We start from the raw sequence: 24066 nt of genomic DNA on the forward strand, positions 1-24066 counted from the left end.
TAGTAAATGTTTGCTGTAATATTAACAGAGCAATGACAGGGATAGCAAGTCCCTGTGCAGCTACTGGGTACTGTTTGTCTTGGGCCAGGTTGCTAGGTGGTGTAAATAACTCTGCAAACACAACATCTAGCAATGAAAATGTCTAAATGCCTTCAGTCACTCCAAAGTGAGCATACAGGGTTTCGTCATATAAAATCTTCTCACTGCCAGTCAGAAAAACTAAGGGAGGAAGGGAGGAGGATCAGAAAGGGCTCTTCTTTGTTTGGGGGCAGACAGACACTTCGTACACTGGTGTGCTCCACTGGTCCACCTTCTGTTTTTTTTTTTTTAAACGTTTAAAAAAAGTTAATTAATTGATTAATTTGACTGCTTGGGTCTTAGTTGCAGCGGATGGAATCTTTGTTGGGTCATGTGGGGTTTCTAGTTATGGCACGTGGGCTTAGTTGCTCCTTAGCATGTGGGATCTTAGTTCTCTGACCAGGGATTGAACCCATGTCCCTTGCATTGCAAGGTGGATTCTTAACCACTGGATCGCCAGGAAAATCCCTGACCCACGTTCTTAGGGAAGAATAATAAGAGAGTGGCAAATAATAACAACCACCACTAAGTTATCTTACACTTATATGTTGAGGTGAGTCTCCAAGTAATTCCATCTATTTAAATCTCCTTTGAGCCTCATAATGGCCCTGTGAAGTGGGCAGAACAGGTATTATTAACCCCTCTACGGAAAAGTGAAGCTTACCGGAGCTTAGTAACAGTCCTTTTCCTCAAAAATGAGAAACTGATCAAATCCTTATTATATCATTTTCAATACCCTTTAATGCTTTTGTCATAAGAGGTCTGCCAGGACCTGTCGATCTCTTTGTGATTTCAGTATATTTGCATATATTCAGGAAATGGCAGAAGAAAATAGTATTGTTATAGAATTTCAGGAAATGTCTTTTAAAAAGGAAACCAACAATAATATTCCTGAATTATAATGATATTTTAAAAAGCTGAATCAGAAATATATGTTGAGTTAGAAATGCTTGCTATATCCGAGAAATAATAAAGGGACCCCCCCCCCCCAAAAAAAAAAACTGTAACAAATCAGATCCAATTTAAGTTGGAATCTAGCAACATGATTCTGGAAACACGTAGTCGTCAAGTTTAGTAAACTGGGAAGAAAGAGAAAGATCAGTATACTGAGATGAAAGAGAGAAAAGCAAAGAATCTGAAACAGGTGACAAGCATTATCAAGAAATTAAGATCTTTCTAAGATTGTACTGAGGAACCTATTTGCTGGGCAGCAATGCAGATGTAGACATAAGGAACAGACACAGTAGGGGAAGGAGAGGGTGGGATGAATTGACAGACTAGCATTGAAACACACACATTACCATACGTAAAATTAGACAGCCAGTGCAAATTTGCTGTATGATGCAGGGAGCTCGAATCAGGTGCTCTGTGACAACCTAGACGGGGGAGATGGGGTGGAAGGTGGGAGGGAGGTTCAAGAGGGAGGGGACATACACCTAGCTGTGACTGATTTATGTCGATGTACAGCAAAAACCAACACAACGTTGTGAAGCAATGATCCTCCAATTAAAAATAAATACATTTAAATAAAAATGACACAAAGATCTTTGCAAAGAAATTATACTGAAAAAACTAAATTTAATTTGATCAAGAATTAGCCCTTTGTTCAAATAAAGGCAGATATGAGTATAGACTAAGCCTGCAAAAGCTTTAGAAGGAAAAAATGCCAGAACCTGTCAAGGGTACCTATACATTTTTTATTCACTTTATCTCATTTAATCTTCAGGCCTTCTTAGAGTCAATATTATCATCATTTTATAGATGAGAAAAATGAGGGTGAGAAAGGTTTAGTAACCTGCCCAAGGTTACACAGTTAGTAGACGGCCTGTTAGGTCCATCTGATTTCAAATTCAGTCTTTCCATAAAGTTACTTCTCCTCAGAAAAAGTATATCTAAAATTTATAGTTATGCTTTATTCTGGAAACATGAGAAATTAAAAAATAAAAAAATACCTTTCATCTTCCCTAATAATTGGTAGGCTGAAAATTCCATGATAAGTTATAATTTAAATCACTCATCCTAGTGGCATGAAATTTAGAGTCGGAAGAAATGGGCTTGAATCCTAGAATCCTTACCTAAGCAGTTACATGAACTGGGGTAAACCCTTGAGCTCTTTAGGCCACAATCCAATTTATTAATCTTTCATTCTATATATTCATGAAAAATATTTGTGAGAAATAAGATTTAAGGGACTAGATCTAATAGATAGATTGCCTGATGAACTATGGACTGAGGTTTGTGACACTGTACAGGAGACAGGGATCAAGACCATCCCCATGGAAAAGAAATGCAAAAAAGCAAAATGGCTGTCTGGGGAGGCCTTACAAATAGCTGTGAAAAGAAGAGAAGCGAAAAGCAAAGGAGAAAAGGAAAGATATAAGCATCTGAATGCAGAGTTCCAAAGAATAGCAAGGAGAGATAAGAAAGCCTTCCTCAGCGATCAATGCAAAGAAATAGAGGAAAACAACAGAATGGGAAAGCCTAGAGATCTCTTCAAGAAAATCAGAGATACCAAGGGAACATTTCATGCAAAGATGGGCTCGATAAAGGGCAGAAATGGTATGGACCTAACAGAAGCAGAAGATATTAAGAAGAGGTGGCAAGAATACACAGAAGAACTGTACAAAAAAGATCTTCACGACCAAGATAATCACAATGGTGTGATCACTCACCTAGAGCCAGACATCCTGGAATGTGAAGTCAAGTGGGCCTTAGAAAGCATCACTACCAACAAAGCTAGTGGAGGTGATGGAATTCCAGTTGAGCTATTTCAAATCCTGAAAGATGATGCTGCGAAAGTGCTGCACTCAATATGCCAGCAAATTTGGAAAACTCAGCAGTGGCCACAGGACTGGAAAAGGTCAGTTTTCATTCCAATCCCAAAGAGAGGCAATGCCAAAGAATGCTCAAACTACTGCACAATTGCACTCTTCTCACACGCTAGTAAAGTAATGCTCAAAATTCTCCAAGCCAGGCTTCAGCAATACGTGAACTGTGAACTTCCTGATGTTCAAGCTGGTTTTAGAAAAGGCAGAGGAACCAGAGATCAAATTGCCAACATCTGCTGGATCATCGAAAAAGCAAGAGAGCTCCAGAAAAACATCTATTTCTGCTTTATTGACTATGCCAAAGTCTTTGACTGTGTGGATCACAATAAACTGTGGAAAATCCTGAAGGAGATGGGAATACCAGACCACCTGACCTGCCTCTTGAGAAATTTGTATGCAGGTCAGGAAGCAACAGTTAGAACTGGACATGGAACAAAAGACTGGTTCCAAATAGGAAAAGGAGTACGTCAAGGCTGTATATTGTCACCCTGCTTATTTAACTTATATGCAGAGTACATCATGAGAAATGCTGGGCTGGAAGAAGCACAAGCTGGAATCAAGACTGCCGGGAGAAATATCAATAACCTCAGATATGCAGATGACACCACCTTTATGGCAGAAAGTGAAGAGGAACTAAAAAGCCTCTTGATGAAGGTGAAAGAGGAGAGTGAAAAAGTTGGCTTAAAACTCAACATTCAGAAAACGAAGATTATGGCATCCAGTCCCATCACTTCATGGGAAATAGATGGGGAAACAGTGGAAACAGTGTCAGCCTTTATTTTTGGGGGCTCCAAAATCACTGCAGATGGTGACTGCAGCCATGAAATTAAAAGACGCTTACTCCTTGGAAGGAAAGTTATGACCAACCTAGATAGCATATTCAAAAGCAGAGACATTACTTTGCAAACAAAGGTTTGTCTAGTCAAGGCTATGGTTTTTCCTGTGGTCATGTATGGATGTGAGAGTTGGACTGTGAAGAAAGCTGAGTGCTGAAGAATTGATGCTTTTGAACTGTGGTGTTGGAGAAGACTCTTGAGAGTCCCTTGGCCTGCAAGGAGATCCAACCAGTCCATTCTGAAGGAGATCAGCCCTGGGGTTTCTTTGGAAGGAATGATGCTAAAGCTGAAACTCCAGTACTTTGGCCACCTCATGCGAAGAGTTGATACATTTGAAAAGACTCTGATGCTGGGAGGGATTGGGGGCAGGAGGAGAAGGGGACGACAGAGGATGAGATGGCTGGATGGCATCACTGACTCGATGGACGTGAGTCTGAGTGAACTCCAGGAGTTGGTGATGGACAGGGAGGCCTGGCGTGCTGTGATTCATGGGGTCACAAAGAGTCGGACATGACTGAGCGACTGAACTGAACTGAATTGATGCCAGATGGACTTCCCTGGTGGCTCAGACACTAAAGAATCCTGCAGTGTGGGAGACCTGGATTTGAAGATTCCCTGGAGGAGGGCATGGCTACCCACTCCAATATTCTTGCCTGGAGAATCCCCCATGGACAGAGGAGTCTGGCAGGCTACAGTCCATGGGGTTGCAAAGACTCAGGCATCACTGGGTGACTAAACACAGGCTAGGCAGCCCAGAGATAGGAAGATACACAAGACATGGTTCTCTGTCTTCAGAGTTTATTTTCACTAAATCAAAATCACCATTAACATTTTTAATCTTCGTCGTTCTTTTAGGTTTCTACTCGAGGTAAGCAGGTACACGGGGACAAGTGCGCAGAGGGATGAGGGATAAATGAAGGGTTCCAACATTGACACTGGTAGATCACAGGATAACTTGGAATAATTCTTCAAATTTTGTAGTCAGCCAGCCCCGCCTCTCATCACATTCCTGTTCTCCTCTGTTACTGCCCAAGATAAAACTATCTCTGGCTCATAGTCTCAATCCTGTATTTTTCTTTGCATCCTCTTCCTTGACCCCATCTCCCACCATCCTCTCTTTCCGAAACGTTCGCACTGCAGCTTCCTGTTCCATCTTCAGCATTCAATGAATGATTACAGTTGACTCATCCCTCTGTTTTCCTCCCTGCTCATCCTCAGTATGTTCAACTAATCACCAAAATCCTGGGGATATTTTCTTGTCAGGAGAAGTTGTCAAAGACTTGGAAATGGGCAAAAAGACACCTGGGTATCCTTGCCTAGGGCACCATCCCCAGTTTATGTGAGATTTTCCTTGTTTTTTAGATATTTGCAACACTAAAAATTGTAGCACACACCTAGTAATGTAGCTGACTGTTCTCCATAGAAATGCAAGTGAATTGTATCTGGTGGAATGCAATTGATTATTAATGTCCTGTGCATATTGACTAGTTTTGCCCCTAACTGCACAGCCATTTCAGCACTTCACCACTCCTAATTGCCTACAGTAAGTGGGGTCTTTGAATTTTCTTCATAATGTCCTACTAGTTCCCTCATTAATGAGTTAAATAATATCTTTGACATATATTCATTTCATAGTATATGAAATTAAATTAAATCCTTTAAAAAAGGATTTTAATATTCTGAATATCTCTGATTTTGTGCACTTCTCTCCATTGCAATAACCCTTTCCAGTACAGGTCATTATCATTTTTGCCTAGATTATTATAACAACCTTCTATAATTTACCCTTGTCTCTAGTCTCTCCATCCTATTCCATTCTCTCCATAGTCACAGTGCTTTTTCTAGCATGTAATTGTGAACTTATTTCTCAACTTTGTAAAGTCTCTGGCTCCTAGGATAAACTTCAACCCTCCTGAAATGATTTGCTTTTCTACCCTCATGTTTGGTCAAGCCCTACAACTGACCAGCCAGTCTCAATTCAGTTCTCAGAATTTACCGCCTTCTCTCTCTCCTCTGGAATCTAGCACTTGCAGTCTGCTTTGCATGCAACACATTCTGTACACCTGCCTCCACTCTGCTGCTGCTGCTGTTAAGTCATTTCAGTCTCATGTCTGACTCTGTGCGACCCCATAGACAGCAGCCCACCAGGCTCCTCTGTTCCTGGGATTCTCCAGGCAAGAACACTGGAGTGGGTTGCCATTTCCTTCTCCAATGCATGAAAGTAAAAAGTGAAAGTGAAGTCGGTCAGTCGTGTCTGACCCTTAGCGACCCCATGGACTGTAGCCTACCAGGCTCCTCCATCCATGGGATTCTCCAGGCAAGAGTACTGGAGTGGGGTGCCATCGCCTTCTCCATGCCTTCACTCAACTCTTGCTTGTTCTTTAGGGTTCATGTTATCACTTCCTCCCTGGATCCCTCAAGTCTGTGTCGATTCTCCACTTACGTCCTCCACAAGCAGCTGGCATCCCTTCACCTCTTTACCCTCCCCCTAATGGCACATGCCACTGTATTATAATTGCTTTTTATCTATCTCCTCTACTAGTGTGTAAATTCTGAGGTGGCAGGTGCCATGACTTGGTTGTTCACCACTACATTCCCAGGGCATGGCACAGCAACCAGCATACAGTACTCATTCAAGAACATATTCTGAAAGCTGAGTTCTCTATATGGTCCCAGGATAATAACAAACTTTTCTATAAAAGCCTTCTCAAGGACCATGACTCCCTGCCAGCCCTGAGCCCCCAATGAAAAAAGAATCTGTTATGCTTAAACAGAATGTACTTCGGCTTATTAATATTTAGGCTTTTATTTTATAAAGTCTGAGTAAAATGTTTAACCCATCGGCTTTTAAAATTGTGAACAGTTCCATAAAATGGCCATTCCTAGAGGAGCTGAAAGAGGGTTTTACTTCCTCTATGACAGAAAAAAGGGAATGGCGATAGAAAAAAAGCATGAGAAAGAGAAAAGACCAGAATCACGAGAAATGGCTACAGTATACATGAGGGGTCCTAGCTATTGTCCAGCCATTCTTCTTCTTTTTTTTTTAAATCTCCTACTGAATTCTATAGAATCAATGTTGAAAACAGTAACTTTGTAAGAAGGCATAGAAGCAGTATAATATAACTTTATGGACTTCCCTTAAGTCCTGTAGTATTTTACATTCTGTTTTTTCTTTAGCTGATATTTCTTTAGGTCCTGCATTTGATTTATTCTTAAAATCCTAAGTTTATTATTCCACCTTAAAAAGAAAGAAATTTGAACATATGCTACATTATGGATAAACTTTGCAGACATTATGTTAAGTGAAATAAGCCAGTCACAAGAAGACAAATATTGTATGATTTCACTTATATGAGGTAACTAGAGAAGGAAATGACAACCCACTCCAGTGTTCTTGCCTGGAGAATCCCAGGGACGGGGGAGCCTGGTGGGCTGCCGTCTATGGGGTCACACAGAGTCGGACACGACTGAAGCGACTTAGCAGCAGCAGAGTAGTCAAACTCATAGAAGACAGAGAGTAGAATGGTGGTTGCCAGGGACTGGGGAGAAAGGAGTGTGGGGAGTTATTCTTTAATGGGTACAGCAGTTCAGTTTGGGAACATGAAAAATTTCTGGAGACAGATGGCAATGATGGTGGCATAACAATATGAATACACTTAATGTCACTGAATTGCACATTTTAAAATGGTTAAAACTGTAAATTTATCTCAACAAAAAATAAAGAACGGGGGAAAAAATCCTGTGTTTAGTAACTGGCAGCTACTCAGAACCCTGAATAGACTAGGGTGGGCAGGAGAGCACTGGTGATGCAGTTGTGAGAGAGGAAAAAGGCCTAAGTGTAAAGTGATTTAGAAGAAACTTATTAGTAAAAGCTGAAGGCTAAAAACCTTCTCAAAAATAAAATCCTACTCTGTATTTATTAATACTGTACCATTCTCTTAAGATTGTCTTAGAAGAACCCCCAGCCTTCTATATCCTTTAAGAAAAATGTCTTCTCTACGAAATCTTACTCAATTCCCAACTAGGGAAGCAGTACGGTGGCACAGAAAAGACTCTGGACACTGAAGCCACTATCCAAAACTGAATACTGGCTCCACTTTGAGGACTTTAACATCTTTGTGCTTCAGTTTCATCTGCAAATTAAGGACTGTAATAAGAGCTGTTGTGAGGTTTAACGATGGACAGCACAGTGTCAGGAACCAGGGGAGCACAACAGTGATGCTCGCTACAGTTCCTGCTCCACTGTCGCACTCACATCCTGTGTGCACTGGCGCTCAGTGTGCCCTGGGGCCTCTGGGGGTCCCTGAGACCTGAGAGGGTCTATGAAGTCAGAACTAGTTTCATAATAATGAGACATTATACTTTCCTTTTTCACTCACACTCTCTCACAAGTCCACTAATCCTTACAGTGGAATCTCCCAGTGGCTACTATATGCCACCTGATACTGTGACAGACTGAAAGCAGAAGCCAATTGAGAATCCAACTACCATCTACTAAGTCAGACATTAAAAGACTTACAGAAGTCTCTTGTCGTAATGCCATTTTCCTCACAAAAAATGTTGGAGGTATGGAAACTAGTTACTTTTCACAAAAAGTTACATGAATGTGTACTTGTTTTTAAAAATAAATTAGTATTAAATTTTTTATTGTTTTAATTTCTATTTCTGCTTTATTGACTATGCCAAAGCCTTTGACTGTGTGGATCACAATAAACTGTGGAAAATTCTTCAAGAGATGGGAATACCAGACCACCTGAGCTGCCTCTTGAGAAACCTATATGCAGGTCAGGAAGCAACAGCTAGAACTGGACATGGAACAACAGACTGGTTCCAAATAGGAAAAGGAGTATGTCAAGGCTGTATATTGTCACCCTGCTTCTTTAACTTCTATGCAGAGTACATCATGAGAAAAGCTGGGCTGGAAGAAGCACAAGCTGGAATCAAGATTGCCGGGAGAAATATCAATAACCTCAGATATGCAGATGACACCACCCTTATGGCAGAAAGTGAAGAGGAACTCAAAAGCCTCTTGATGAAAGTGAAAGAGGAGAGTGAAGAAGTTGGCTTAAAGTTCAACATTCAGAAAACGAAGATCATGGCATCCGGTCCCATCACTTCATGGGAAATAGATGGGGAAACAGTGGAAACAGTGTCAGACTTTATTTTTGGGGGCTCCAAAATCACTGCAGATGGTGATTGCAGCCATGAAATTAAAAGACGCTTATTCCTTGGAAGGAAAGTTATGACCAACCTAGACAGCATATTCAAAAGCAGAGACATTACTTTGCCAACAAAGGTCCGTCTAGTTAAGACTATGGTTTTTCCAGTAGTCATGTATGGATGTGAGAGTTGGACTGTGAAGAAAGCTGAGAGCCGAAGATTTAATGCTTTTGAACTGTGGTGTTGGAGAAGACTCTTGAGAGTCCCTTGGACTGCAAGGAGATCCAACCAGTCCATTCTAGAGGAGATCAGCCCTGGGATTTCTTTGGAAGGAATGATGCTAAAACTGAAACTCCAGTACTTTGGCCACCTCATGAGAAGAGTTGACACATTTGAAAAGACTGATGGTGGGAGGGATTGGGGGCAGGAGGAGAAGGGGACGACAGAGGATGAGATGGCTGGATGGCATCACCGACTCGATGGACGTGAGTTTGAGTGAACTCCAGGAGTTGGTGATGGACAGGGAGGCCTGGTGTGCTGCAATTCATGGCCTCGCAAAGAGTTGGACACAACTGAGTGAACTGAACTGAACTGAATGTCTATTATGGTAAAATCAGAAGACACTACTCATATAAACAAAAACTCTTTGGGAATCTCAATAATTTTTTTGGTCCTGAGACCAAAAGTTTGAGAACCACTGCTCTATTATAGGGTACATGTCAGTTTCTTTAAGTGGACTGTGAGTGGATAGGAATATAATTGTCCATATTTTTCTTTTTCTCTTCTTTTTCTTTTAAAAAACTTTCCCCAGGTATTGACAGTCTTTTTTTTTTTCTAATATGGCAGACCATCAGTGAAGGGAATAAAACGAACATATAGCAAATACCATTTATTCAGGGCTTAGTGTATCTTATGTGCTATGCTCAGCTTTTCATTTAACACTCATTAGGTTCTAGAATTACCCTTACTGCATATATGGGGGAAACTTAGAGACATTAAATAACTTACAGGCATAGGTAGCTAATAAATGGAACTGCCAGGACTCAACTCTTTGACTTTAGAAGCCAAGGTCTTTACTTATGTCAAAAGAGTAGAAAAATGCATAGAAATTAGGACAGCTGTGGTTAGGCAAGACAAATTATTTACAAAGCATGGTTCCAGTAGTATCTATCAGATAGCTAGTTAACCTTTGCAAGGGGTTTGTAATTTTGGATTTCTCTTAGATATTCTCATTGTGATTTAGAGCAGTTTTATTTGGCTTAACAAAGATAGCATACTCTCTTATACCAAACTTAATAAGATCTTTCCTAAGAAGGTCAACCCCACAGCCAGAATGTATTTGACTCTGGCTCTCAAGGAGGTGAATAGGTGGTGCCTCTCAATATTAATACCTTATGTCTCTGAAAAAACTAGTAAGACACAGATTTTAAAGTGTAACATTATAAACCTAAGATAACAATATCACATAAATTTGAGAAATAAAGAAAAATCACTCTTTCACCCTAACTCAAAAAATTTTGGTGTACTTCCTTCAATTTTTCACTTGAAAAATTTTCAATATAACTTGAACTGTGCTGTACCTGAAACTGTCTGTTTTTCTCTTACTACTACATCATATATATTTTTCATATTGATTGAAGAGATTTCATCACCACCATTTAAAAAGGCATCATAAATTCTATCAATTGATTACTAAGTAGTTATTCTTATTATTTGAGATAGTTATGTTTTTATAAAGTCATCATGAACAATGAATTAGTGAATACTGAACCAATACTTCTAGGAGAAATACAGGGTTAGGTTTCTGTGTGCCCCTGGACACAACGTTTTCCTCAACTGATTGATACACAAACTTGTTTTATGTGTATCTCTGTTTAAAGATACTCTACTGAATATACACTGTTGATTCATTAACACTGAAGTCACAGCCAACAGCACAATAATTCTTGCCTAAACATAGCTGACTTTCTTAGCACATCATAGCCTTCATACGAACTCCAGGCAGCACTTCAACGCTATGCTTTGGGCCCTTTTAAATAGTGAAATCACCAACAAAAAGTGTGTGGGGGTGCTCAGTTGCGTCCAACTCTTTGCGACCCCATGGACTATAGCCTGCCAGGCTCCTCTGTCTGCGGCACCTCCCAGGCAAGATTACTGGAGGGGGTTGCCATTTCCTTCTCCAGGGGATCTTCCAAACTCAGGGATCGAACCCAGGTCTTCTGCATTGCAGGTGGATGGGAGCTAATTAGACATGCTGAAAAAAAGATCACCCAACTAAGTGAATCAGAATCTGGATTTTAACAAAGTCCTCAAGTGATTCCTATCCATATTAAAATTCTGAGACGTTATCCTATAAATCAAGGATTCTCAAACTTTACTATGCAGTGGCATCACCTAGCCAGCTTGTTAAAACAGAGATGCCTGACCCCACCCCCTGCATTTCAGATTCAGAACATCTGGGGAGTGGCCTGAAACTGTGCATTTCTGACATGTTCCCAGGTGATGCTGATGCTCCTGGTTCTAGGACCATACTCTGAGAACCACTGTATTAGCTAGCTCATGTGTAGATCTTTTGCAAGATTAATGTTTTTAAATTGCTAATACATCTTAATTTTGTAGAAGAGAGGGAAAATATAATCAATGCATAGCTTATAAATACTTCTCACTGTATAGAACCAGGTTTTGTGGAGGCAGGTAAGCCAGCTGGGATGGTTAGACCTAGTCGTGGTTGGTGGGCAGAGGCTGATGTGGATGGGTCAACTGAGAAACAGAAATAGAAGTTTTTTATCTTATTATTTAGGTACCCCCTATAAAAGAAACTACAATTTAAGTACCTGGGAAAAAATTCTTATTGAATAATTTTTCTAAACTATATTTTATTAATTACATTTCAAATAAGAGAATTTGCTTGGTAAAATGTATCCAAGAAAAATAATTTTTTTAACTTCCAGCTTCCTCTGGTGAAAAATAAATATGTACAGCAATGAAAGGATAGGTCCCCAAACCAAGCCCCAAAGCTTTAGTGTTTTAGTCTTAGGCAACTTTGGTTATAATGACTCAGGAATAAACTGGAGATTTCTTTTAGAAGAATACTTGAGACTACAGTTTCCTCACCCTGAATCTTCAAGTTCAGCCCACTCAATTCAAACACAAAACTATTTTTGAGTATAAAGACATTTTTGAGTACAAGCCATATGCATTTCAGTTAAATCACAATACAATTACTGCTTCATATTGCTCATGAGCTTGGCGAGGCTATAAGACAGTACAGGCTCCTGGACAGGTACTTCCTAGGACAGCCTTCCTTGTCCTTAACCTGGCGGCCTCTGCCCTGCCTTAACAGTGAGGTTCTCTTGGTCATTCCTTTTTACTTTCCAGCCTTGGTCCAGGGTATTAGAACATGAGCGGCTAGCTGCTCTTTGTTTTTAAAGCCATTCCAAAGCCTTTTAAATAGTTAGCAGGAAAAAGACAATCTGTAGCAAATACTTTGGCCACCTCATGCGAAGAGTTGACTCATTGGAAAAGACTCTGATGCTGGGAGGGATTGTGGGCAGGAGAAGGGGACGACAGAGGATGAGATGGCTGGATGGCATCACCGACTCGATGGACATGAGTCTGAGTGAACTCCGGGAGTTGGTGATGGACAGGGAGGCCTGGCGTGCTGCGATTCATGAGGTCGCAAAGAGTGGGACACGACTGAGTGACTGAACTGAACTGAACTGACTGAACAAAAGCCAATATCAAAGATGTAAGATTCAGTTTAAAGAAATCCTTATCAGTGAATATAAACTTTTGATCAAAGCGGAACAGGTGATGGGGAGTCGGTGCTGTTTCAATGTATTACGGCAGAAGCCCTGATTGGAGAAAAGATTATATAAAGGATTAAGAAAATATAAAGGATTATGTGATTGATTTTCTTTCTTCAAGAAATCTACTCTGGTCTCCAGGTCTTGGAGAACACATTAGGATTAGATTAGGGCCTAGCTTTGATCATTAACACAAGCAGTATAAAGCAAATGTTCAGTTATTTTTGATTTGACAAACAGATGGAAGGGGTTCTGTTCAAAAATGGCCAGAAATAGGAGGGGGAGGATGAGGAGGGAGGAGGGAGAACCAGGCAAAGTAGTAAAATTTCTTTTCAGCCTGGCTCTTGAGCCCTAGCAGCTGCAATATCAGGTGGATATTTCCCAGGAGATTTTGTGCTCAGCAAAAATTTAAAATGAATCCATAATTTAGGTCTAGTATTTCCTGGAAATTTCCAAAGGTATGTTGCATCTGCTTCTTCGCATGCATCTGTATTTGAATTTGTTATGTGAGAGGAAATAGTTGGTAACTAATTAGTAAAATGCTTAATCTCACTTTAATCAAAAGATTATTTTCTCTGGAAAAAGCAATCATGGTTTTGTGTTTTGGTGGGCTTGATCTCACTAATCTCAATTTATCCACAGTTATCTACGCCTGCAGATAGCCTAATGTGTCCCATTAAAGGCAGGCGGGACAGCTACTAGAAACTCAGGCACAGTGCCTCAGGGGTAATAAGAAGCCACAGAGGGCTTATTTGGCAAATTGAGTCCTCTTTAGTAATAGCAACTGTGACAGCCCTCTTTAGGACTCTGAGTCTGTTCAGTCTGGTTCTCAGATGCATTTCTTTTGGTTTATGGTGAAAACTGCTGGCCCGGCTGCCACCTGCCTAGGCAGGTGGGCCACAGCTCAGCCAGTCTCCCTGGGCTCTCCACCACCTTTCTCCAATCCTTTGTCTTTGGCTATTTCTAAGCCATTTCATTGCAGCACTCGGGCACTTAGATATTCATTGTGGCATGTGAAATCTTTAGTTGTGGCATGTGGGATCTAGTTCCCTGACCAGGAGTCAAACCCAGGATGCCTGCACTGAGAGCGTGGAGTCTTAGCCACTGGACCACCAGGGAAGTCCCAGCAATTCACTTAAAAATGTATTTATTTATTTTTGGCCACGCTGGGCTGCTGTGTGGGCTTTTCTCTAGATATGGTAAGCTGGGGCGACTCTGTTGTGATGTGCGGGCTTGTCACTGCAGTGGCTTCCCTTGTTGTGGACCACGGTTTCTAGGGCCCCCAGGCCTTCAGGAGTTGCAGCACGTGGGCTTAATAGTTGCTGTTTCCGGGCTATAGAGCACAGGCTCAGTAGTTGTGGCCCACAGGCTTGGTTGTTTCACAGCATAAGGGATCTTTCTGGAGCATAGATTGAACCTGTGTCTCCTGCATTGGCAGGTAAATTTTTTAATCACTGAGCTACCAGGGAAGCCCTTCAGCCATTCACTTTTAATCAACTCATTTTTTTACTTCTTTGACCTTTTTTTTTTTTTTGTAATCCAGAATTTCACAAAACCATCCTTCTAGTACTGCTGAATTCAGCTATTACCCCTGCCCAGGAATTCACAATATAAATTAGCACACAGAAGACAATTATTATCTGTCAGTGGAAAGTCCTATATTGTCTTTCCTTAAATTTTTAAATAATTAAAATTGCAGTTACTATACATTCTCTTAGGGTTTATGTGCAATACGAATTGCTTTTTGTAAGATGTTTTTAGCCACACTGCTACACATATGTGTTGTTACTAAATGGAACCTCTACATGAAATTATTAAAGATGTTAAGACTAGACATTAGACCTCTCTGCTTGACTATTACACAGATAAAAAGGATATAAGAAAAATTTTAGACTGGAGAAAATGAGCACAAAAATTAAAAGAGGGTTTTCTGTTTTATAATTTTAAAAATTTATTTTTTCTTCAATAAAATCTGCAAACTCAGAACACTAACCCAGCAACAAAAGTGTTATCTGGAGAATGTGAAAATAATTATCAAAGGCTAGCAACTCTCATACAAAATAACAAAATCTTATTTTTTCAAAGCCCGGTTATACCATTTATGGATTTAGTGGGTCTTCATTTTCTTATTTACTGAGTCTCATCATCAACACTTTGGCCTGAATTAGAGAATCATAGGCAGTAGAGAGAGATGGATAGAAAGAACCTAACTGAGTTTGCGTCTTCAGAGCACTAATAAAAGTCAGATTAAGGAAAAGGCTACAAAACACAGCCAAACTGAGGTTATTAGATTATCTGTTGCCATATGCCCTATTAGCCCAGACCATCAAATCACTAGTCAAATGGAAACTCTCTCTTAACTATAAAGAACGATAGCAAAGACAAATAACACGTAAAATGAGCCTATCGTAAGATGGCATAGTCAGAGCGCATTAGCACTCATTTTCTCTGTATGAGGAAATCTCCAGGCAAACCTGAAAGTGATTTCACCCAGATATCTTTACCTCAAACACTTCTGACACTTTGTTCTCTTCCACTGTAGCAGCAGCCCATGGGAGTTAAACTTCTATAAAAGTATTATGAAAAATTGGAATAAGGTAGATTTTAACAAGATTGTCTTACAAATTGTCACTTGTCTACTTGATGTAGGTAATAAACAAATTTTAAGAGTCCTAACAACATTAGAGTTAGAAAGGACATTTGAGATCACTAAGAACAATTTCTCCATCTCATATATTAAGACCAAAGTTGAGGGAAAATTTTAAAAAGCTGAGATAATTGGAATCTTGCCAAGGATGATCTTAGACTGCTACACAGGCTCTTATAGTCTCAAGTCCAATTCTTCAACCCACTCCAGTATTCTTGCCTGGAAAATCCCATGAACAGAGGGTCCTGGTGGGCTACAGTTTATGTGGTTGCAAAGAGTTGGACACAACTGAATGACTAAACAACAAACAAGTGCATCACTGTGTCTTACAGCAGGTAAACAGAAGACATGTTGATTTTATCCATTTTAATATAAGTAATCTTTTAGATAAAGAAGGCAGGTAAATGACTGCATAATAGAACCTCATTATTGAAAACTATTATCTTAAAAAAGCTTCACTATACACCAAGGGTTCAATTTGCCCTGTGTTCAAGGTGGTGCATGTGAATCTTCTGCTAAAGTGTAAAAAGCATAAGAAATGTACGAGTCTCCAGTATTCCTTACGCTGATGATCTTGGCGCAATTCATCTGAACACTAAAATACATCCTCCTTGTTAACTATCCCTCAGTATGCAATGATTCTGAGTTGGGACATTTATGGAAGGATACCCCTACCCCCATCCATATGTATATATGCATATTTAGAAGGATCTATCCTAAAAGGGCAGCAAGTAAAGTTTGAAAAAATTCCCAAGCATCATCTCTGCCCTGCCCTCCAACCAGTGGAAAAATTACTAATCCAAAAAAATTGTACTCATCCAATAAACAAATGTTTCTGAAGTGTTTGCTCTGTACCAGGTACAGGATATATATAAGGTGCTGAACAAAATGTTAATGCTAACTACTCACTCTGAGTTTTAGTACTTAGAAGTTGCTTTCTTTATAAACCCAAAGTGCCTGGCATGGTCCATCACTGCACCCTCAGTGTGATGGTTCCTTAGTCTCCTTGAGGAATATACATCTGCACGTAAACCAAGTGATGACATGGTTCCTTTTTGATTTCACCTCATCCCTACCCTCTATTCCCCTCCTACCTTTATTTTTCTCCTTAACATTTATTACAGTCTAAACATAACTTACTTATTCACATTTTGTCCTCCCCAATAAAATAAGCTCCCCAAGAGAGCAAGAAAATTTTTGTCTCATTTTTTTCTTTCTGGGTCCCCAGTACCTTGAATATACAGTAAATGCTCAATAAATATTTGTTAATGAAATAAATACCAACATTTCTACACCTGCCAAGTATATTTGATACATTCTCGTTTCCACCCTGGTCTCCTCATCAATCTCTTCAATCATTCTCCTGTGGCCCTCTGTCCTCTTAGGATTTTTCCTGTCAGCTACACTCAAGAAGAGTACAGTCAGCCTGGGCTCCATGATTAGTTAACACATGATAATTTTCATTCACCTCACCCTCTTATCTTCCACTGCACCTACTGCACCAACACTTTACCCCCACTGTCCAGCTTATCTTACTGTTTGTCCAGTCCGGACCATTGCTAGAGAAGATTTAGATTCATGCTGGACTGGACCAATACTGATTGATGGTAGAACTCAATGCTCAAAATTCATGGTATACAGAGACAGAGAATGGGATTAAGAATTAGTGTGTGCTAAGTTGCTTCAGTCGTGTCTGACTCTTTGCGACCCTATGGACTAGAGCCCACCAGGCTTCTCTCTCCATGGGATTCTCCAGGCAAGAATACTGGAATGGGTTGCCATGCCTTTCTCCAGGAGATCTTTTCAACCCCGGGACTGAACCCGGGTCACCCACATTGCAGGCAGATTCTTTACCATCTGAGCTACCAGTTCTGTTCAGTTGCTCAGTCGTGTCAGACTCTTTGTGACCCCATGAACTACAGCACACCAGGCTTCCCTGTCCATCACCAACTCCTAGAGCTTGCTCACACTTATGTTCATCAAGTTGGTGATGCCATCCAACCATCTCATCCTCTGTCATCCCTGTCTCCTCCTGCCTTCAATCTTTCCCAGCATCAGGGTCTTTTCCAATGAGTCAATTCTCTGCATCAGGTGGCCAAAGTACTGGAACTTCAACATCAGTCCTTCCAATGAATATTCAGGACTGATTTTCTTTAGGATTGACAGGTTTGATCTCCTTCAGTCCAAGGGACACTCAAGAGTCTTCTCCAACACCACAGCCAGGGAAGCCCCCAAGAATTAGAGTTGGGTTTAAAAATTGGGCCCAATGTGCACTACATGGTGTCTTTGGCTAGGTCGACAATCTTTCTGAGCCTGTTTTCTCATCTATAAAATGGGAGTAGTAATAATACTCACTTCCTAGTATGAGGGTTATACTTGAAGTGAAATACTGTATGCAAAAGCTCCCAACAGACTTACAGGCATGTAGAGGTTGCTTAATAAGCTCCTTCTCTTCCTTTAATTTAACATATTTCACTAACCTCCGATGATGTCCTCATTCTTTGAAAATGACTAACACATACTTAGCAAGAAATCCCATGCTTCCGGTATGAATCTTAATTTTTCTCTCTTCTCTTCATTCCATACCAGAATTCTATGTCTTCACTCATCCTGTCTCCTGTTTCAGAAATGGTGTCCCTTTTCTGTGAGCCTAACCCTCTATCTATACAAATAGTTTTCTTCCCTGGCTTCACATTAGAATCATCTGTGGAGCTTTTTAAAAATGCAGATGTTTGGCCCCCACCAGAGATCAACTAAATATGAATTTCTGGAGGCAGGAACATGGCATCAGTATTTTTTTAAGTTCCCTGGTAGTGTGCCAAGACAATTCAGTGGGGGAAAAGAATAGTCTTTTCAACAAATGTTGGAAGTAGATAACCTCATTCAAAAGAATCAAGTCAAACCATTCCTTTTACCATTGACAAAAATTAACTCAAAATGGATCACAGACCCAAATGTAATAACTAAAATTTTAAAACTTTTAGAAGAAAACGTAGAGTAAATCTTCATAACCTTGAGTTAGGCAAAGCCTTCTTAGGTATGACACCAAAAGCACAAGCAATAATGACAAAAATAGAAATTAAAACATTTGGTACTATAAATAATATCATGAAGAAAATGAAAGGACAACCCACAGAACAAAAAAGAAGTCACAAACCACATACCTGATAAAGAACTTATAACCAAGGTACATAAAGGACTCTTAAACTCAATAATAAAAAGATAAATAACCTAGTTTTTTAAATGAACAAGGGATCTGAATAGATATTTCTCCAAAAAAGAAATACAGAGGACCAATAAGCAAAAGAAAAGATGCTGAACATCATTACCCATCAGGGAAATGTAAACCAAAATCACAATGAGCTACCACTTCAAACTTCCTAAGACTGCTCTTATCAGAAAGATGGATAATAATAATTTGCTGATGAATGTTGCAATCCTTATACATTGCTAGTGGAAATGCAAAATGGTGTAGCTGTTTTGGAAAACTGTTTGTGGAAAAAGTGTGGAAATAGTAAACATACAGTTACCATATGACCTAGCAGTTCTACTCCTCGGTATATACCCAAAAGAAATGAAAACATGTTTACACAAAAATTGCACACAAATGTACACAGCATTTGTACATCTGGCAGCCATAGCAGCCCAAAAGTGTAAAGAACACAAGTGTCCATCAACTGATAAATGGGTAAGTAACACGTGATATAGCTATTCAATGAAATATTATTCAGTGATAAAAAGGAATGAACCACTGATATATGCTACAAACATGGATAAACTTTGAAAATCTTATACTAAGAGAACAAAGCTACCGATGACCCCTAAACCACATGGGTCTGAACTGCACGGCTCCACTTACACTTGTAGTTTTTTAGCTGTGAATACCAGCCACACTACTCTACAGTCCATGGTTGGTTGAAACCAAGGATGCAGAATTGTGGATACAGAGGGATGAGTACAAATTATACTCAGATTAACTCCCTTCACACATTGTTCAAAGGTCAACTGATGTCACATTAGACCATATACTGTGTAATTTCATTTATAAGAAATGATCAGAATAGGCAAGTATATGTGTAGAGAAAGTAGATTAGTGGTGGCCTAAGGCTGAGAGTTGAAGGGAAATGAGGAGTGACTGATAATGGGTAAAGAGTTTCTTTTTGCACGATGAAAATGTTCTAAAATTGACTGCGGTGATGGCTGAACAACTCTGTGAACATACTAAAAACCATTGGATTGGAAAGATAGAAAGTTCCCCCAGGTAATTCTAATCTTAATGTCTGTTTACAGAAACCAATTTTTGAAGCACAACACTCAAAATATATGGCATCTTACCTTCTCGACTCCTTAGGGGTAAAGATGGCATCTTCTAATTCTTTCTTTCCCCCACATCCTTAAGAAATAATAACTGACACAGAGCAGGAGTGTGATATCATGTAAATGCCTTTTTTTTTTTTTTAAAGTAAAAGAGTGTTCTTGGTGAATGTTTTTTATTTTAATCGAAATTGTAAGAGTCAGGCTGCCACCTGGCAGAATTGGTCATCTTGACTATCATGATTCATTTAAACTCGCCAAGCAATTAATTCAGTTGTAGCATATAGAGAGAAGATAGGTAGCCAGTGCAAACCAAACTGACCGGTTCTGCCATTCAAAGTATGGTTGTTCCACCACGTAACAGTGAATGTGGCTGCTGGCCCTTAGGAACCTTCCTTTTGACAGCTCCCCAGGACATGGCTCTGGTTTGACTGACTTTGTTTACTAAATAAATTAATTCCTACTTCTGGAGTAGCTTCAATTTTTAAACAGAAAGCCATCTATTGACAGTCACTGATACACAGGATTTTATTGTTTGATATTAAACAATTAAGAATTATTGTTTTTTCCCCTACAAGTACACTATACATGAAAATAAATATCATTTAGAATACAGCCACTAGGAGTGGAGAGAGATGGAGACTCTATATCCACTCTGTGCCTTAAAGGGATAGCTTTACTTTAATAAAACCAAAGGGCAGACTGGATTTCTTTCATGGAAATAAAGCTCTCTTTGGCAAAATGTATATGGAAATCTGATGAACATTTCCTAAGATGAGTCTGATTAACACATTTTTTTTCTTTTCTCTTTTTATTATTGCTTTTAGCCATACCACACAGTATGTAGGATCTTAGTTCCCCAACCAGGGATTAAACCCGTGGCCCCTGTAATGGAAGCCTGGAGTCTTAACCAATGGACCAGCAGTGAGCATGTCCCTGTAAACACCTCTTTTAAAAAAATCCTAAGGAGTCTTTTGATCTAGTAGTGACTTAAAAGTCTTTAATAATTTAAAGTAACTTTGAAATTGCTACTTTCAACAACGTATCTGAAGGTACATACTCAAAAAATGCTGAAATAAGTCAAGGTGTTTACAAATGTTGGGAATTTTGTTATTTATTCAACCTGCAGATAAAAAATAGCAAAGCATGACACCATAGTTTTCTCAGCATAGGACAAAAATCTTGTTTAAAAGCAGGCAGAAGTTTTCCCTTCTATAATTCTAGTGAATTCAAATGTACTCAGGAAAAACAAATTGAGTGAGGACAATACCAAAGATGAGAAATAAAAGAAAATTCTAAATCCTCGGGTAATTTTGAAATAAGTTCACAGTTGGAAGATTCATTAATAAGAATAATTCAAAAGATATTGTTAGAGCCATAATTTAGAAGCCTTGTTTCATGAGCAGATTATAATATGAAAACTTCAAAAGTAAGTATTGATTATACAAGGTAAATAAGACAAGGCTGAATGATTAAAACAAAAAAAAAGACATCTTGTGTCCTCTCTCATTGGAAAGAACAACCAGGTACATGCTGCTGACTAGACTAAACTGCTCTAAGTGAGGCAGTTGGAAAATGCTATTAGATTATGCGTGTTGAGGAGCTGCCCCAGGGGCAGAACATGTCACAATGGCACATCCCTCTTCTTTACTAACACAACTTTCACCAGAATCAACCAAAGCCTTGGAAAACAAATTCTGACACTTTTTGTTAAAACTCCAAGCAAACTATCGAACCAACTTAACACCTGGAACGTATTAGAAGTTTTCCACGTTTCCCAGACACAGTGGAATAAACAAATTTCAGTTGGAAGTTTATCTTAGAAAAATGCTCATGTGCATTTCCATGCATATAATTACAGGTTATATTAAGAAACCGCTTCTTAGTTTTCACTAGGGAATATTAAACAAGTCAGAATTTAAAGATAATTGCCTTTCTGCCTCTGGTGAAGGTTTTAGGTTTTTGAAAACGTAAATAAAACGTGCAGAGTGACATAAAGAGCTGCAAACAAGTATAAATATACCACTATAGCTCCCATAATAAAAGCTTGTGTGTGGGGGGGAAGGTTGAACTGGTATTCATCTTCCTCAAACTATAATCCCAAGATGTTGACTGTTACACAATTGTGAAACAAAGGCAAGGTGAAGGGTGAGAAACAACAGAAAGGACAGCGGAAAGGAAGACGAGGGCTCAGCAGCTAGAACCTGCTCGGTCTAGCTAGCCCGGCTTTCCCCAGCACCTTTCTGGTCCCAGTTCTGTGCTTCTCTAATACAATTCACATCATCTCTCAGAGAGATGGAGCTCTCTTTAAGGAAAGCCAAGCCCACATCGAGAGGTAACGTGCAGAACCGTAAATGAAAAATGTCCACGTCTAGCAGCATGCAGACGAGCAAACGAAAACCAGCTGTCAGTTTCAGAGACTCCTAGCTGTAACGGGGTTTCAGGTTTCTCTTTGCCTCAGTCTCCGTCTGTCTCTCTCACTGTGTCTCCCTCAATAATATCAGTTTTCTAATCACCTCAAATCAAAAACACATTCTCCATCTGTCCTTGTGAAATAAATGCTGATGAAACAGAAAGATAGAGTGCGATACTCACAACAATGAAGAATTCCTACACATGCCGGTCCAGTTTCTTGCTTTAAAAAAGATGGAAGGTTCATTTAAAAAGCCTTGCAGAATTAGAAAAATAAGGAGGAGGGGGATTCCACCCGCACAATCTTCCAGCCCACCGCAGAGAAGCCTGAAGGCTTGCTGACGTCACAGATTCATGAATGGATGTAAATTGGGCTGGTTTAGGATTCCGCACAGACTTCGCTATGGTGTGTGCTGAGAAAAAGAAAGGGAGGGTCCAGAGCAGTCCTGGCCAATAGGCTTCAGGCAGTCATGGCCTGCCTTCTTTCAGAAGGAATCTGCTCACAGAATAAACAGAGCCCACCAATCAGGCATCTGCCACTGCCTTAGGACAGACTGGCAGCGTGAGGAGGGGGGTAGGGGGTGGTAGTGGTGTGTGTGTGTGTGTGTCTGTGTGTGCCTGCGTGCGTGTTTCAAGCTGTGATAGTCATGAAAACATTATTATTGCTATTGAATGAGGGAATCAAAATAGAATTTTGGTGGCATCGGTGCTACCAAAAACGCATATAGAAGATACTACAATCTTTTATTCCTGTTATTTTCTTTAACCTTTTTCTTGCTGTTCAATACTGTGCCTCACCTGATGTGATAAAAACAAATCAAAGTCAGAGAGTTTCTAAAACTGATGCCCAGTACATGTACGCCAAGACTTGTAAAAGCAAAATAGTAGAGAAATAATAATGGGAATAATAACCTAGTGATTAAGGAAATAGGTAAGAAAATATAACAAATGTAATTGTTTAACAGAACAGCATCACCTTACGGACATTTGTGATGAATCAAAAGTGAGTGTGAAAGCGTAATTTACCGCTACATTTTAAATAAGGTAGGACATTTCCTCGTTGGTTTATTAAACTTCTGACATTCAATTAAGACACAGATCCAAAGAGCTTATAATGTTCTTTGAGCAGATTTTGGTTTTAGTAAAATGTCTTATTACTAATAGCAAAAATAGCTGTAATTAAATTCACCCAAAGAGCTCATGATATTTTTTCTTATTTAAAAATTTTTAACAGCTTTATTGAGGTGCAAGTGCTATACAAAGAACTACATATAATTAATGTGTACAACTGATAAGTTTGGAACTATGCAAATACCCATGATACCATAATCACAGTCAAGGTAGTAGACATATCTGACATTTCCAAGTTTCGTGTGTTCCTTTGGGTTTTTTGTTATAGCTGCTGTAGGTTTTTGTGGCAAAAACACTTAACATGAGATCTACTCTCAGCAAATTTTGAACTGCACAATAAAATACCATATTGTTAACTACAGGCATGTTGTACTACAGATCTTTAAAACCTATTCATCTAGTATAACTAAAATTTTATATCCGTTGAATAACAACTACTCATTTCCCTCTCCTCTCAGGCTCTGGAAACCACTATTGTATTCTCTGCTTTCATGAGTTTGACTATTTTGGATAACTCATACAAATATAATCAAGCAACATTTGTCTTTATCTGTGACTTGCTTATTTCATTTAGTGTTATGTCCTCCAGGCTCATCAACGTTGTTGCAAATGGTGGAATTTCCCTTTTAAAAGCTGAATAATATTCCATTGTAGGAATATACATTTTCTTTAACCATTCATCTGTTGATGGACATGTGGGTTGTTTTCATATGTTGGCTATTACAAAGAGTGCTGTAATCAATATGGGAGTGAAGATATCTCTTTGAGATCCTTATTTCATTTCTTTTGAATATATACCCAGAAGTGAGATTGCTGGATCCTATGGTAGTTTCATTTTTAATTTTATGAGAAAT

At 39.4% G+C, this 24066-nt stretch overlaps 1 protein-coding gene across 5 annotated transcripts in view; it reads right to left on the reverse strand.

Annotated features, from left to right (window-relative positions):
- MAP3K13 (mitogen-activated protein kinase kinase kinase 13) overlaps positions 1-24066 on the reverse strand; it is a 159133-nt gene that overhangs the window by 75987 nt on the left and 59080 nt on the right. The window contains exon 1 of one of the 5 annotated variants that reach the window (XM_006071076.4): positions 22265-23260. The exons of the other annotated variants lie outside the window; for them this stretch is intronic. The gene's annotated coding sequence lies outside the window, so the exon portion shown is untranslated. Of the gene's footprint in view, positions 1-22264; positions 23261-24066 lie in introns of those variants that run through there. 5 annotated transcript variants of the gene reach the window in all.

The sequence above is a fragment of the Bubalus bubalis genome, chromosome 1 (assembly GCF_019923935.1).
Source record: "Bubalus bubalis isolate 160015118507 breed Murrah chromosome 1, NDDB_SH_1, whole genome shotgun sequence".
NCBI lineage: Eukaryota > Metazoa > Chordata > Mammalia > Artiodactyla > Bovidae > Bubalus > Bubalus bubalis.